This window comes from Siphateles boraxobius, unplaced genomic scaffold (genome assembly GCF_051911475.1).
Source record: "Siphateles boraxobius isolate OS27281-9 unplaced genomic scaffold, OSU_SipBor_1 100, whole genome shotgun sequence".
Lineage (NCBI taxonomy): Eukaryota > Metazoa > Chordata > Actinopteri > Cypriniformes > Leuciscidae > Siphateles > Siphateles boraxobius.
Window position 1 is genome coordinate 3,411,161 of NW_027508701.1, and position 17,548 is coordinate 3,428,708.

The following is a 17,548-nucleotide window of genomic DNA, read 5'->3' on the forward strand; positions in this document are numbered from 1 at the left end:
TACGATGATACTGTAGGACTTGAAAAATTTATGCAGCAGACTCTCCGAGTGCATCAACGATCCCAGAACTGTTATCTAGACATTCAGCAACCAGCCCCCGTACCTCATCAGGTTCCACCTGAATTCAACTCAGAACCGATGTCGGAAAGGATGCAAGTAGAAACCCATCGACTGTCTCAAGTTGAGCGCAATCGCCGCCGAGAATTAAGATTATGCTTATATTGTGGGATCGAGGGCCATTTCCTCAGTAAATGCCCAACACGCCCTCCTTGTCTACTTGTAAGTTCAGTCCTTAACCACCCTTTAGTATCAACCCCATTAACAATATCAGTAACCCTGAAATCTCTGAATTTCCACATTTCAGTCGCAGCCATCGTTGACTCCGGGTCCGCAGGCGATTTCATATCAGGAAGTCTCTGCAAGAAACTCAAGCTTCAGAGATCCAAAACCTCCAAACCATACTCCATCCACGCAGTAACTGGTGAAGTTATCAACAAGGGGTACGTAACATCTCAGATAACACCCATTACATTATGTGTTGAGAACACTCACCAAGAATCGTTTGAACCGTTCATTCTTGAGAATAGCCAAACTGACATAATCCTTGGTCGTCCATGGCTCATCCGCCATCAACCTATCATTAATTGGAAATCTGGCAAGATTCTGAACTGGGGTTGCAACTGCCCTTCGACTGACGTTGCACTCCCAGGCCCGTCATCCACCGAGCCCCCAGAACCGGTTTCAATGAGTTCAACTTCCATCGAAAGCCCAACAGAAAACCTGTCAGTGACTATTCCTCAAGTTTATTCTTCATTTGCAGATGTGTTCAATCCTGTTGCAGCTTCCAGGTTACCACCACACCGACGATGGGACTGTGCCATTGACTTGATTCCAGGGGAACCCATTCCAAAGGGTCGGGTGTACTCCTTGTCCATCCCTGAACAAACGGCTATGCAAAAATACATAGAGGAGGCTCTACACCAGGGGTATATCAGACCATCCACCTCGCCTGTTGCCGCCAGCTTCTTTTTCGTCTCCAAGAAAGATGGAGGATTAAGGCCATGCATAGATTACAGAGCGCTCAATAAGATCACAGTAAAATTCAGTTACCCACTCCCTCTTGTCCCATCCGCCCTCGAACAACTTCGAGAAGCCAGAATGTTTACCAAACTTGACCTCAGAAGTGCATACAACCTAATTAGGATACGAGATGGGGATGAGTGGAAGACAGCATTCATTACCCCCGCAGGGCACTACGAATACCTTGTGATGCCGTATGGTCTGGTAAACGCTCCTTCCGTCTTTCAGAGTTTCATGGACAAAGTGCTCCGAGACTTCCTGAATCGCTTTGTGTTAGTCTACATCGACGACATTCTAATCTACTCGAAAAACCCAGTAGAACACCAACGTCACGTCTCCCTAGTACTCCAACGGCTCCGGGAATTCTCTCTGTTCTTGAAGGCAGAAAAATGCATGTTCCATCAGACCACTGTCGAATTCCTGGGTTACCGCCTCAGCGAACGAGGAGTTGAGATGGATGACCACAAGACCAAAGCCATCACCTCCTGGCCCACACCGCAGTCGGTAAAAGAGCTGCAAAGATTCCTGGGCTTCTCAAATTTCTACCGACGGTTCATTAATAATTATAGTATGTTAACAGCTCCACTAACTTCTCTCCTGAAGGGAAAACCAAAGACTCTTCCTTGGAACTCTGATGCCGAACACGCCTTTCAGTTTCTCAAGACCGCATTCACCAGTGCGCCCCTGCTCTGTCACCCAGATCCTGAAAAGGTCTTCCTCGTCGAGGTAGATGCTTCTACTACTGGGGTAGGAGCAATCCTGTCACAATTCTCAGAACACTCTTCCAAACCCATGCCCTGTGCATTCTTTTCATGTAAGTTATCCACCACTGAGAGCAACTATGACATCGGCAACCGAGAACTCCTGGCCGTAAAACTCGCCCTAGAAGAGTGGAGGCACTGGTTAGAGGGGGCCAAGCACCCATTCATCGTCCTCACTGACCACAAAAACCTCCAATATTTGAAGGAAGCCAAAAGACTCAACCCGCGTCAAGCTAGATGGGCCCTGTTCTTTACTCATTTTCACTTTCACATATTCTTATCGTCCAGGCTCAAAGAACATTCGAGCAGATGCCTTGCCACGTCTCCATGCCCCCGAAGCATCCCAGGAAGAGCCCGAAACCATCCTGCCAGCAAAATTGTTTGTTAACCCCATCCAGTGGGACCTCGACGAACAACTCCTCGAAATATCACAGCGCTTCCCTGATCCTCCAGAGTGTCCCACAGAAAAGATCTATGTACCCAAAGACTTCTGCATTTCTCTCATCTCCTCCGCCCATTCGTCGGTTGGGACAGGTCACCCAGGCATCAGTAAGACTTGCTCGATTCTCCAACACAAATACTGGTGGCCAAACATGCAACACGACATTACGACATTTATCCAGGGATGCACGCTCTGCGCCATGACCAAGGTTCCACGTCATCTGCCTACTGGGAAATTACTACCACTAACTTGACACTGCAGAATTACTAATGGAGCATGTCTTTCGTAATTTCGGCATTCCAGAGGATATCGTGTCTGACAGAGGGCCCCAGTTCATCTCCAGAGTGTGGCGAGCATTCTTTGCTCTACTGAACGTAACAGTAAGCTTAACATCAGGCTACCACCCACAGTCAAATGGCCAAACCGAACGAAAGATCCAGGATGTCAGCCGTTTTCTTCGTACATTCTGTCATTCAAACCAGAACATCTGGAAACGATACCTAATTTGGGCAGAGTATGTCCAAAACTCCCTCCGGCAGGCGGCCACTAACCTAACTCCATTTCAGTGTGTTCTGGGTTACCAGCCACCACTATTCCCCTGGTCTGGTGAGCCATCAGAGGTACCCGCGGTCAACACATGGTTCCAAGACAGTGAAAGAGTATGGAATCAGGCACACCATCATCTTCAGCAAGCTATAAATCGCCAGCAGCACTTTGCAGATACCCGTCGCCGCCAGGCTCCCAATTACCAACCTAGGCAACTGGTATGGCTTTCCACCCGAGACATCCGTCTTAAGCAACCCTGTCGTAAGCTGAGCCCAAAGTACATTGGTCCATTCTCTGTCGAAAGAAAAGTCAACCCAGTCACTTACCAACTTCGCCTGCCTGCTCAGTACCGCATCCACCCCACATTTCACGTCTCCCTCCTAAAACCCCATCATTTACCTGTACCTGATCCCTCTGCAAATCATATCCCTGAAGACAACCCCCCGATACCGTCCATTGAAACCGAGCCCATCTACACAGTAAAGGAGATATTGGACTCCCGACGTCGGGGTGGTCGACTCGAATACCTGGTGGATTGGGAGGGTTACGGACAGGAAGAGAGATGCTGGGTACCTCGTAATGATATCCTCGATCCCAATCTTCTCACCGAGTTTCACGCTCAACATCCTGACAAACCTGCACCACGGCCCAGAGGTAGACCACCACGACGTCGGGGTCCAAGGTCCGCTGGCGCGGACTCTGGAGGAGGGGGTAATGTCAGGAACCAGTCAGACACAACACCCTTCACCACACAACGATCACTCTCCCCAGAATACTAATCACCTGCACCTGTTCACAATCAGTAAGCCTCATCAACCCCTGCATAAAAACACTCACCACAGCCTCAGTCATCGTCAAGCCTCCAACAGGAACAGACCATTTCCCCTGTCGCACGAAGTCTCTTATGCTGCCAACACCCGTCAAGTTACGTATACTCACCTATTGATTACTAACCTCTGTGTCCTTGTTCCGATGTTCCCAGAATCCTCGCCTGAATCCGTGTTTCCTGAGACCCTGTATTCCTCCTGAGTTCAATTTGCTCGTGGCTGCATCTATAAGAGAAAAGACAAGTATCACCGAACTGTGTTTGTTTGACATTGGATAAACTGAAGAGGATCTATTCAACTGGAATCCGTCCCGCACCGTAATCTTCACCGAATTCACCCCTTGAACTTTGAAAGACTAATCGTTGCAATTTAGACACATTAATAAAGCTTTGTGTTGATTCACCTACCTCTGTCTCTGTCCCTATATCCTGACAGTGTGTGTGTGTGTGTGTGTGTGTGTATGTGTGTGTGTGTGTGTGTGTGTAAATATATATATATATATATATATAAATAATTTCCTACACTCAGCATCAAAAATGGTCATATAAAGGTTATTTATATGTAGTATGCCATATGCTGAGATGGTTCTTTCCATTAGAGTTTTAAGTTCTTTTTCCCAGCCTTTTTGCTTTTCAAATCTGTAACTGTCAAAACCACATAACTGATTTTCTGGAGTTCATGACAGACTGTCAACGTACTCTCAATAGGTAAATGATTTATTTCTTAAAATTTGTTTACCTAGAGGTGGCAATATTGATAAAGTGCTATGCCAAAGAAAACTTTACTGGATTCATACTTTGGACGCCTTACATCCTAAAGGTTTAAATGTGGACTTTGACATGAGTGTCATGCTGTAGTCACAGCTGTACTGTTTTTTATAAGTCTTGAATACTGCAGTTTATGAAGGTTTTACTGATGTTTTTGCAGTCTCCATGTACTTATACAGCAAGCATGTATGAATGTGTATATATGTATGCGTCTGAATTTTTGTATACATTTTGTATATGTGTATTTATGTTTGTTTCTTGTGGTGATTTTCACTATGTGGAGTTAATGCGTTAATCACCTAAAAAAACTACAACTCCCACCATTGGACTACAACTGGTCCTACCTGGCTTCTGCAGGTGTTGGTAATCACTGTTGATTGTCCTGATGTGTTTGAACACAGTTAAATGGAATGTGACATTTATTGTCTTTATGCCCTGAGGATGGTTGCTTTAAGGATTCAAGTGTGCGGACAGTTTATTTATTTTTTGAGTTTTCTTAAAATTTGTTAAAATTTTAACTTTCAAATTGTAATAATAATATAAAATGTCCCACTTTATATTAAGTGGCTTTAAGTAGGCTACTATGTACTTACATCGAAAAATAAGTACAAAGTACTTATTGTGTTTAGGTTGTGTTGTAAAACTGCTATTGAGATGTGATACGGGAAAGGTTAGGGTCAGGTGTGTGTGGTATGGGTCGGTTTAAGGGTAGGTTAAGGTGTAAGGGAAGGGTCAACCGTGTAATTACAAATGTAATTACATAAATTAATTACAGCTGTAATTACATGCTGGTATTTTTAAAATATAAGTACAATGTAAAAACATGTGTACACAATAAGTCCATTGTATAAAATTATTAATTTCAATGTAAGTACATAGTACTTAAAGCCACTTAATATAAAGTGGGACCATATAAAGATACTGATTATTGAAAATAAACTGTTATTAAAAGGGTTATTAAACATCACTAGGTCCTACATAAAACTTTCAAAGCACAGTTCTACTTGGAACCTTATAAAAAGGGTTCTATTCATCACCAAAAAGGATTCTGCTATTGTTACAATGTTGAAATTGATCGCAGTTATACTGTAATGTGAATGTCTATAATATAAAAAAAAAAATCTATTTCATTATTTTCATAGAAACATCAGTACCAGTATTAGTATCAGTGAGAAATTATTACAATATAACAATATTTGTAAGGAAATGGCAGCACCACTTACTCCAGCTGAGATGCAGTGTCGCTATAGGGAAAAGAGAGATGCAGATCCTGAAAGGAGAGAAATGTATTTGTAGAAAGAGAGAGAGAAATGGCAGCGAGACAGAGAGATAGGGAAAAAGAAACGAGTGGCAGACCTCAGCGAGCGTGAAAAGCGCGCCCAACGGAAAAAATGGAGGGAAAGGAAAAGAGAGACGAAAGCCAGAAAAAAGGCCAGGCCAGCGATACCCTCTTCCCCAGCAACCCCTACTTTACCTCCTTAATTAGAACCAGTACTCAAGGTCAGGAAATCTATATTGGATGGAGATATTGGTAAAAGTTTAAAGTAAGTTCCATTGTTTCATGCAGAAAAGAATTGCATATTAATTGTGTTGTATTTTTGGGTTTTGGCAAAGACAGCAAGGTCAACGCCAGAAAAGTAGAAATAAAAAAAGATTCTAAAGAGACATTGAAAAGCTTAAAGTGGCCCTTGTTAAAGAAAAAGCAAAAAAGAGAAATACAAGAAGAGGTGGCAACGGAGTCAAGCAAAGACAAACAGTGATGGCCAATCCCCTCGTGCACAACTTGCCAAAATGTTGACGGATTTTGTTGATCCTAGCACACGCACAAAACTTCTGTTACAAGCCTCTATCATTGAAGAACTGAAGAACAAATACAAGAACACAAGAAGAGAAAGAGAGAAGCAGATTATTGCAAAAGCCACCACAGCAAAAAATATAGGTTACAGAGGCTTGCTCAGAAGACCCTTGGATATTCTCAGAAGAGATCGAGACTGCAGGGTGACATCTTGTTTCAGTGGACAGCAAGGTACAGAGCAACTGCAAGAGAGAAGTTGGTATCATTCTTCTTGAGGGAGGACGTCAGCCGAATGACAATGGGTAAAAAAGCAACAGTCACCCAAAAGAAAAAAAAAGATGCAGAAGAGGCTGCTGACTGACACACTAAAAAACCTACACAGGAAGTTCCAATCTGAAAATAGGGAGCAGGTGTCATATTCGCTTTTCTGTACCCTTAGGCCATTTTGGGTTGTAACACCCACTGAAAGTGAGAGGAAAACCTGTCTATGTAAAACCCATGAAAATATCGGGTTCATGGCCAGCACCCTTTTCAAATGTGGGCTTTTATCCTCCAAAAACCTTGAAGAGATGGCTGATGCGACAGTGTGCAACCCTGACTCAAAAGCAGTGCATACGGCGAATGTTGGTGTTGCAGCACTACTGCTGTGACCATGGTGAGACCTGCCTCCAACAATGCCATTTTACTCAATCAGTGGTCAACCGAGACATCCACATCTGATAAGGAGAAGAAGGCGATAATAACTGTCAAAAAAGAACTGACCAAGACTGAGGATGTTATTGTTGTTCAATTGACCCTTCGCAAAGACCCGCCTCCCTTAGTTACTGTCGCTATGTCCGACAAGCTACGCCGCTCTCACGCACACACCATGTTCTCACGCAGTGAAAAATACATCGCGGATCAGAGAGGAGACTGACAATACGCTGACAGACAGGACAGACCAGGTTACTTTTCGGTTACTTTTGATATTAAACATATTAAACAAAGTCTCACCTTTCAAATTTGGTCATTTTGAAAAAGAAATTTTAACAATAAATACCGTTTTGTGGCTCTTTAATGTGTCGTGACAGATCGCTGTAGAGCCTCATTTAAAGCTGCTCGTGAACCGATCATCTCTTCCTTCTAGTTCATTTATAGCATCAAAAAAACATGAATGAACATAAGAAGGAATGTTGTTTAAACCGCGGAAAGGCATCAGTATATTCAGTTTTTCAAGTTCAAATCCTCACATGTTAATCTACTAACTCTCCTGACTGCTTTGTCGGACAAAATGGCGGATGGCGAAGTATGATTGGTCAGATCACCTGTCAATCAAGCTCCTGCGAAGGGTCAATTCCAGGAAAAAATTATAAAATTCAAGCAACATCTATTCAACATTCTTTGGCAGTATAAGGCCTACAGGCAAGTTAGAGAAGATCTCAAGGACCATGAATGTTTAATTCATGTTGACTTCAGTGAAAACTATTTGTGCAAATACTAGCCCTGCACACTGGCGTATTATATATAGCAGCACAGAATCCTATAGCATTCTGCTCCATTTCCCCTTCACGGAGACATGATCCACCGGCAATCTGGGCACACCTGGATCCAGTCCTGGATATGATTCAGTCAAGGTTTCCCCAGGTGACTCGGCTCCACTTCTTCAGTGATGGGCCAGCAACTCAGTACAGACAGAAGATAAACTTCCTTCTTCTTTCTACTGAGCCCTTCAAAAGAAGCTTTGACGTAAATTGGAATTTTTTTGAGGCCAATCATGGAAAAGGGGCACCAGATGGTGTTGGGGGGACCCTGAAGCGGTCAGCTGACAGGCTAGGAGAGGACATCCCTGATGCAGAGGTGCTCTTTAACAAGCTTAAACTCCAGGAATCAGTTGTGGAGCTGTTTTTGTCAATGAGAACAGTGTGGAGGAAAAGGTGAAGGAAATGCTGTTGGTAAGTGTAATTTTATCATGGTATTTTTGTCTTTATTATCAACTGAGAAGAACAGTATGAAAAGTATTCTACTCAGTTCAATGTATAAAATACCAAACTAAAAAAAACAGTAGGACAAAAACCAAAAACAATAGGAAATCTGAGGAAACAATGAAAATGTATTTAATACATACTTAAGAAAACAGAATATGGACAAATGTATACTCACCTCAGAAAACCAAATAAAAATAATTCCACATTTACCTGAGAAAAAAAGAATTAAGAATAATACTCGCTTGAGAAAATAAATGAACAACAAATGAAGCATTGCAATACTCACCTGAAAATATCTCCCAGGTTTTGTTATTTATATTTTATTATTGTGCAGATATTTCCTTCATCATATTTAAGAGATTGTATTGGGATTTGCCTTGGACAGTGAACACAAATGGTAAAATGGTAACTCATGTCTTTGTCATTTGTCTATTTTTATTTTTTATTTTTTAGGTGCCCCCCTTAACTGCCGTGAAGGAAACCATCAGGTGATCAGTACCTTGCCAGGGAAAATCCAGTACAGAGACATAACCTGTCTCTGCCAAAGAGAGCAGGGAGTCATGGAGTGTCCATGCTTCAGTCTCAATCTCTTTACATTAGAATAATAATAATGTTTCATATAATCTAGATTAGATATGGAATAAATAGCATACAAAATTATTGTCTCATATATTAAAATCAAGTTTTTATGTGATAAGATATTTACTTCACCACGTGACAGCAGCAAGCTGGCTCCTGATTGGTTAACGCGGTGCGAATTGACGCAGAAGTTCAGATTTTTCAACTCGGGCGGCAGACGTGAATTCGCGTCAAACGCGTGAATGCACAAAAAGCACTAAATAAATCATGTAACGCGCCAGACGCTCAATTCGCGCTATTCGCGCAAATTAGCCTCATTCGCGTCTACCGCGCCGATTTCTACGCCTCATTCGCGCCGCAGGATTTTTTTACGCACGTAACGCGTCTTTGCATTGACTTAACATTGAAATCACTCGCACTAGACGCTCTATTCCCGTCCGGTGTGAACCCCCCATCAAGGAGGCAACCCCATGCTGATGTGGGATTGATTTAAAAAGCAAAGGTTCCAACAACTTTGTGGCGACCAGAGGTCATTACTATTGACCATGTTGGCAGTTGGTGTATGGTAAAATATGATGACCACTACCCTGGCATTATCATAAATGAAGAGGATCACAACATAGAGGTCAACTGCATGCATCACAATGGGATCAATAAATTCTTCTGGCCGGGCCCAAGAAAAGACATCAGCTGGTATGCTGACAGTCAGATAGTGTGCCTGATGAAAGAACCGCAGGCCCTCAATAAAAGTTCTTTACAGGTAGACCAAGAAACATGGAGGTACCTTAAAGAACAAATGTAGCAAAACCACAAAAAATGGCATCTCTGTTTCTTCTTGAAATGGTTTTTATGTTTGTTTGTTAATCTAGTTGATGTAGCCAAAACACCACAAAGGGCATCACTGTCCATTACTGTTCCTTCTTGTGATGAATTTTGTATTTGTTTGTTAATCTAGTTAATTCAAATTAATTTTAGCATCTTTATTTTTATCAAATATAAATAAATAAAAATGTAATTTATTATGTCTGTCTTCTCTAATTTGTAAATATTTCTCTAGCCATCTGAAGAGAGAATTGTTTTGCCCCCATGATTGATTGTGATAAGGAACCACATAGCTATTTTTTGTGTCCCTCCCCCAAAGGAGATTTTGATTTTGATTTTATTGTTTTGAAACAATATTATATAGGTGCAGTTTCCTTTGCCTCTGGTCCTGCTTAGCTCAAAGCCCTCTTCACCGCTGGTCCTGCCCAGCCCAAGACCCTCTTTGCTGCTAGATCCCCCCTTTCCTGTCAATTTCCCCATTAAAATTTTGGGGGGGGGCGCCCACCCGAAGGATCCTCACCGCCATGGCCACCCGAAGGGTCCTCACCGCCATGGCCACCCGAAGGGTCAGCTCCGCCCTGGACGCCTGAGGTTCCGACAGCTCCGCCCTGGACGCCCGATGGTCCGACAGCTCCGCCCTGGACGCCCGATGGTCCGACAGCTCCGCCCTGGACGCCCGAGGGTCCGACAGCTCCGCCCTGGACGCCCGAGCGTCCGACAGCTCCGCCCTGGACGCGCCTACAGCCTGCTCCGCCGTGGCCACGCCCACAGCCTGCTCCGCCCTGGCCACGCCCACAGCCTGTTCCACCCCGGTTCCCCGAGCTACCAGCCCTGGAGGGTTCCCGCTCCTGTCCAACCGCGCCCTCGTCAGCCTCCAGGGCACCCACCCCTTTGGATGTTATACGGCGCGAGGACGCGCCTTCGGGGAGGGGGGAGGTACTGTCATGTTTCTATGTGTTGAGGTCTGTTTTGTGATCTTGGTTTCCCCTGTCTTTGTGATTTTGGTTTAGTCCTGTTATTAGTTCAGTTTTGAGATCTTGTTTCCCCCCGTCTTTGTGATTTTGGTTCAGTCTTGTTAGTTTTCCCGCTCCTCGTTTGTGTTCAGTTTCTTCACCTGAGGTTCTGTTAATTATCCCATTAGTCCCAGTTCTTTTAAGCCTTGTGTTTTCCCTCAGTGTTTGTTGGTCGTCGTCCTTGTATAGTTGTGTCTATGAATTCCTGGAGTTTATTTTGTTTATGTATGTTCCTGAAGTGTATTTTGTAAATAAATCAACTACTTTGAAGTTCCTGCATCCTTGTCATCAGCTACCTGCACACAACCTGACATATATATGTTTTTGAGGAAATGTGTATTATTATTTACAATCCTATTTGCAAAAGTGGGAACAAAAAGTACAATTTTTTTATAATCAAGACATATTCTATTCATCAAAGCTTGTTTCAAGAAGAAGAAAAAAATCTAAGATGGCATAAGAGACATATACTATCCAAGAAAAGCTCATTATTGTTTAACATTTATATTATTAATATGTTGTGATAACTATGTACATGTCCCTAACAGGGTGGAATATTTTCATGGACATTGTCTGAACAATCTACCCATAATTATTATTTTCAGAGTCCCTGAGCTTGACCAAATGTATTCCTTATACTTGAACATGTCACTATTTTGGTAGAATACTAAAAACATGAAAATCATGTCCTTTTTTCCCAACACTTACAACATACCAGGAATGACCCATTTAATTATTTTATTAATGTTTCATTTTAAAACGTCTACAAATGTATACAACTGATCAGAGATCAGGTAAAATCCACAGACAGTTGTTCATTGGTTCTCAGTGATTCATGGGTTGACAGACTTCATCGTCCCCAGTGGTGAAACATTGACATTTCGAAGTGTTTCGCAACATTTGTGACCAAATGAAGCCTTGTTTACTGAAATGCCATTATTCATTACACATTACATTAATTTGATACATGCTCCGAACCATTGATTCGGAACAAAAGATGCCTAAAGGTTTCGAAGCTTTATGAAGCAGTGTTTTGAAATTGCCATCACTAGGTAAATGTATTAGTTATAATTCCACTTTTAAACGGATCGACTGTGGAAGAAGTGGGAGGTCCCTTTTGTTTAACTGTATATTTTTCTCCTGTTTATTGGTCAGCAGGCAGGTAAAAATTTTATCTTTATTTTATTATTTGGCTCTAAAGACGACCAAAAGTGAGTTAGAAAACCCTCTTCTGTTTGTTGGTTTGGCAGACTAAACCCACTGAATCTGAGCTACTTATTTTTCCTTTCACAAATACGAGAAAAATTACCCCTATGTAAAAATAAATACCAATCATTTGCTATTTTGTTGTGTTGTGTTTGTGGGAGAAGTAACACTTATTAACAGGTGTCGCTCATATGTTACGTTCGGTTGCTTTTAGTGTGTGGTACGTAACACTGTACTGTAATTTTTTTTTAAGAATGCAAAGAAAGAATATGATATGCATGAGGTCGAGGAACTGCAAAGCACTAAGCCTAAACAATGGTTTAAATCTGTGAAGGCATTAATAGTGTAAGACTGGAAAAACTAGAAGGACTGGAAGAGAAGGCAAATTAACATTTGAATTTCTCTCTTGTGCACCATTCGAGACGCAAGTCTCACCTAAGCAATCCTAATATACATCTCTTTCCCTTGAACCCCCACTCCTTCTCCCTCATGCTGAGATCATCTGAAACTCACCCAATAATCTATATAGTTTAATGTGAATAATTATCATACAGTATTACTGGTACAAAGGTCTTTATTCTCAAAGAAGTGAACCAAAAGGTAATAAGGTATTTAAGAGTTTAGAAATAATCCACGTGTCTTCCAAGCAAATGGCCTCACGTTCTCAGAAGGAGCTAAATTCCCATTGTTAGCAAATGGTTCCAAAACATTTTTAGCAAAATGTAAATCAACTTCTGCCTCCAGTAAGTCTGGAGCGGTGAATACGGTGAAATCACACTGTGAACTCCTATTTACATTTGAAATTAGGTTTCTGGTTTGGTCGGTCTATATAATGAAATGCAACGAGGGCTAGGGGCGTTTTCTGTAACCCAGATTAGCCTGTGATGCGAAGTGTAAGGAAAACACTTTGAATCATGTATTGTATATTGTCAAGGTATTGCATCTTCTCTCTTTATTCCAGAGCATCTGATGTTTGTATCTATTATCTTTGAACTGATTACGCAACTGGCGTGATACATTTACCTGACATAATAAATTGTAAACATTTTATTTTATTCTAATTGACTTTGACTTTATTTTCACTAAAGAATTAAAAAGCTTAATCAAGCCTTCACACACACTTAATGATGTAAAGATATCAGTCAGATGAAATAACGAGTTAATACATATGTGTGATGTTGTGTCTCAGGATCATAACATCATGCAATATGAGTGTGACAATTTGCACGATGTTGCGATGTCTCTGCGCGTTACCGTCTTTCCGCGTGGCAAAGTAATTTGATTAAATGAAATACATTTTCTCATATGTATCAACTAGTTATTTCATCTGACTCCATAAATAAAAAGGTTTTAATGATATCTCTACATCATTAAGTGTGTGCGAATATTTGACAATTCTTTTTAACTCTTTACTGAAAATAAGTCGATTAGAATAAAATAAAATGTTTACACTTTATTATGTCAGGTAAAAGTATCACGCCAGTTGCATAATAAGTTCAAAGATAATAGATACAAACATGAAATGCTCTGGGATAAAGAGAGAAGATGCAATACCTTGACATTAAAAAAAACTACATGATGCAAAGTGTTTTGCGTACACTTCACATCACAGGCTAGTCTGGGTTACAGAAAACGCCCATGCTCTCGTTGTATTTCCTTATATAGACAGACCAAGGCAGAAAACTCTTTTCAAATGTTAACATGAGTTCACAATGGGAATTCACATTAATCACCATCTCAGACTTACTGGGGGCAGAAGTTGATTTACATGGAACCATTGCTAACAATGGGAATTAAATAGAGTTTACACTTGAGAGCAGGAGACCATTTGCCTGGAAGACACACCCTCCTATATGTGTGAATTTATCTCTAGACTCTTAAATACCTTATTACCTTTTGGTTCACTTCTTTGAGAATAGAGACCTTTGTACCAGTCGCACTGAGGCATTTCAAATGATATAAAACATGTGTAATACTGTATGATAATTATTCACATTAAACTATATAGATTATTGGGTGAATTTCAGATGATATCAGCATGAGGGAGAAGGAGTGTCCAAGGGAAAGAGATGTATATTAGGATTGCTTAGGTGAGACTTGCGTCTCAAATGGTGCACAAGAGAGAAATTCAAATGTTAATTTGCCTTCTCTTCCAGTTCTTCCAGTTTTTCCAGTCTCACAGCAGAACAAAACATTTCCAAAACAATGGAAGGAGGATATGGTCGAGGCTGTTCCTAAAAAACAACGTCCAGTTTTCCAGCAGACTATCGGCAGATTTCATTACTTAGCTTTGTTGGAAAAGTGTATGAAGGAATCCTCAGAGATGCCATTCTGGAGGATACAGTTGCTAAAATTCAACCAGCACAACATGGCTTCATGGCGGACAGATCAACGCTTTGGCTCAGCGTAAGGAGCTATCTGAGTAACACAGAGTGTCTTACTCCTATCCTATTTCAGCTGGTGTTCCTCAGACGGGACTTCTATCCCCTCCGCTGTTTGTCATCTCCATAAACAGCTTGGATTCTCGTCTGCCTCCTTCAGTAATTCCGGTGAAATAAGCCGATGATTTAACAATCACTGAACTTTTAATGGGATCTTTACCAGGGTTAACTCAGAAGGCATTGGATTCAGTGGCAGAATTGGGACAGGAATTTTCATTGGCAATGAATGGAGGTAAGATAGTGGAGATGTTCATTAGCGCCATTACATTCTCCTGTAATATCAGAACATGTAATTGCAGAGTCTCCAACTTTAAACGGCTCTGAGTTCAAATTTCTTCTGATCTGTCGAGGGACGCCCACATTAAGTACATGATTTCCAAGTACATGACTGCACTCTGCTCTCTAAGTGTTGATGAACATCTCTTGCAATTCAAATCTGTCTGCTCCCAAATTTGTGATGTTATTGCCCCGCTCACAGTTAAACATACTAGTCATACTTCCCCGCTATGGGTAAATGATGACATTCGCACCCTGAGACGACTGTCTAAGCAGGCGGAGAGGAGATGGAGAAAATCTAAAATTCAAGTGCATTACGACTTGTTCAGAGAATCTTTGGTTGCATTTCAAAAGGGGTCAAAGGACGCATTCATTTTATTCAGAGATAGAAATAAAAATAAAAAATGGAAATATTTTGCGCGTATTGGCAACAAACAAAGCAGCTCTTCTCGGAAAACCTTCCCATCAAAAAATCTGACGAACACTGACCGCTGTTCAATGTCGGTTCGGTAGCAAGACGAGTCTATTGCAAGTGACATGACTTCAGCTTTCTTTATGTCGGATAAAAGATTGGACAGACACTCACCCGCCAATGCCTCTACTCTTCTTGTTGCCGTGCAATTTGATAATGGCACCTTCTGTAATAGCTCCACAACCATTTTCTTTGTTTTCTCATCGTGGTTTAAAACTTCATCCACCATGTCAATCGCACAGGTTTTAATTAATTCTGCATCCGTGAACGGCTTTTTGGCCTTTGCCAGGTTCCAAGGCACACGTAAGGATGCTGCGGTGGCATTCTTCTGAATGGATGTGGTTTTATGAATAACAGCAACTGATTGCTTGTAAGCTGCTACCAATTGTGTTACCTTCTGTTTGCGACTCTCAGAATGTTCAGGAAAATTGCTGTTAAAATTGCTGTGCAATGAGTTAAAATGGCGTTTGATATTATCAGACTTACAGACAGCCACGGTCTGCGTGCATAACAAACACGTTGGCTTTGCGTTGTGGTGGTCAGGCAAAATAAAACAAAATTGTTCAGTCCATTGAGATTTGAATCGTCTATTTTCTGTGTCCACTTTTCTTTTCTTAACACTTGCCATATTTTCGTTGTGTGCAAATGATTTCAGATACTGTGTTTGAATTTTTGCTTACGCTGATGTTAACATGACAACCTTGAAATTAGCGCGGGCCAAACATTTTCCTCTCACGGGCCGGATGTGGCCCGCGGGCCGCCTATTGAGGAACCCTGTCCTAGGGAGTGGAGTGATTTTCATCCTATGACTCGATCTGCTTTAGCAGATATTATTGCACACTTAAAACCTTCCTCTTCAAAAGACGACATCATGCCACCTAGGCTCTTTAACAGTGGATACCGTGAAACTTAATATCTTGAACTTAATCAACAAATGCCTTAGCCAGGGCATCTGTCCAACAGATTTTAAACCTCCTTTGTTAAAACGGCCAAACCTCTCTATGGACGACCCAAATAATTTTAGGCCAATTTCAAATCTGCCATTTTTAGCAAAGGTGCTAGAAAGAGTTGTTTTTAAGCAACTTCAAGACCACCTGTGGTCGAACTCCATAACTGAGGTGTTTCAATCTGGTTTTAAGTCAAGGCATAGCACTGAGACAGCACTGGTGAAGGTGCTTAATGATATTCTGTTGACTTTGGACAAAGGGGAAAACTCTGTATTGATGATTCTTGATCTCTGCGCTGCGTTTGATATGGTGGACCACATTATGGTTTAATTCGTATCTTGCGGATAGATCTGTTTCTGTGTGTGTAAAAGATTGCATGTCCCGGAAGCCCCTGTTATTGTGTGGGGTTCCCCAGGGTTCGATTAATCTCACTGTAATCTTGGAATTAATCTAGATTAAAATGGCTCATTTGAATTCTGCCGAAGGCATTCAGAATATGTGTGCTACCCAAATAATGACTAAAAGAAAGTCTTTGAGAATAGTTCGTCTCGCGTAGGGATGTGAATTTCTGCCAAAAATACCATTCGACAATAGAGGAGCAATAGTCGAATAGCGTTAAAAAACAAAAAACGGCACACTCACAATGACAGAAAGGGAGGCCAATTTCATCTTTAGCGATTTGTCATCAAACTGTTTATTAATTGAACAAGTAACATGTTTTCGTCGTTTTTAACATAGTAGGCTAATTGGAAGAAGAAAAAAACAATAAGCACGACGTATAGGCTACAGTTCGTTTTTGCACCGCCAAACCAGATGCTCGTTAGATCAAAGAATAATGTCATATGTCATAATGATTTTATATGAACCTGCCTTTACCGGCAATAGCCTCCTCCTTTTTAAACAAATTAGTTTCAATCATTGTAAACTATTCGTGTGACTATGCGCCTGCGCAATACACACACATTACCGCGGGATGGCAGGTGTTCATTTCATAAACTCTACCCAATGGTAACGTTAGCTTATTTAACCTCTTAACCTTTGCCAATGCGCCGACGCTCTGAAGCGTTTTTTTTTTTGCCTATGAATTAATGTATATGTCCAAAAAACGGATAATGTCATACTCTTTAGTAGTGCTATCGTGGCGTAATAATCTGTTTGGTTGTAAAATGTATTACCTGAATGTAATGAAATCGAATGTGTCGTCCTGTGGATTCATTCACAGACAGCTTACGAAGATGTTCAACTAATTAAGATCTTCATCGCTGGCAAACAATATGATGCATTTGCAGATTTGCTTTCACTAGACTATAAACTGTAGATCCACGGCCACTTCATCCAATGCTCTTGATGTTCTTAAATCTTCCTGTTACGAATCCGAGTCGAGTGTGATTGAATGCGATTCAGACGATTCAGTGCGTGAGGAATGAACAGATCATTCAGACTAAACCGATTTAGACAGATCTGATCTGCCAACCTGTTTGATGAAGTCTTTGAACAGAATCGACTCAAAGGAGTGATTCATTTGTAAATTGAGCATCGCTCATGCCCATAAAAAGATACAGCGTGCTTGGAATAAACTCATTTAACAACATGTAATTGCATTAAAATAA